Here is a 250-nt window from a genome sequence, read left to right as displayed (position 1 = left end):
TTTTTTTTTTTTTTTTAAATATAGATTTGTGAAGAAAGTGAAAAATTAAATACAAGTACCATTAAAAAAGGTAACCAACTGGGTTTTTAGGTTAGGTTATAAAAAGTAAGAAAAAAATAATACTAATTTCAGCAATATCATCAGTTTTATTTTCCCCGAGCCGGTTCACTTTTCACTTTTGGTTTACATGTAATTTACTATGGACGGATGCCAAATTTTCGATTGCACTTTTTTTTTTGCGAAACTGCGA

Source organism: Rhagoletis zephyria, unplaced genomic scaffold (genome assembly GCF_001687245.7).
Source record: "Rhagoletis zephyria isolate East Lansing unplaced genomic scaffold, Rhagoletis_zephyria_1.1 Rzeph_scaffold_15699, whole genome shotgun sequence".
NCBI classification, from domain to species: Eukaryota; Metazoa; Arthropoda; class Insecta; order Diptera; family Tephritidae; genus Rhagoletis; species Rhagoletis zephyria.
The sequence above is the reverse complement of the archived record's forward strand: the minus strand, read 5'-3'. Positions refer to the sequence as shown.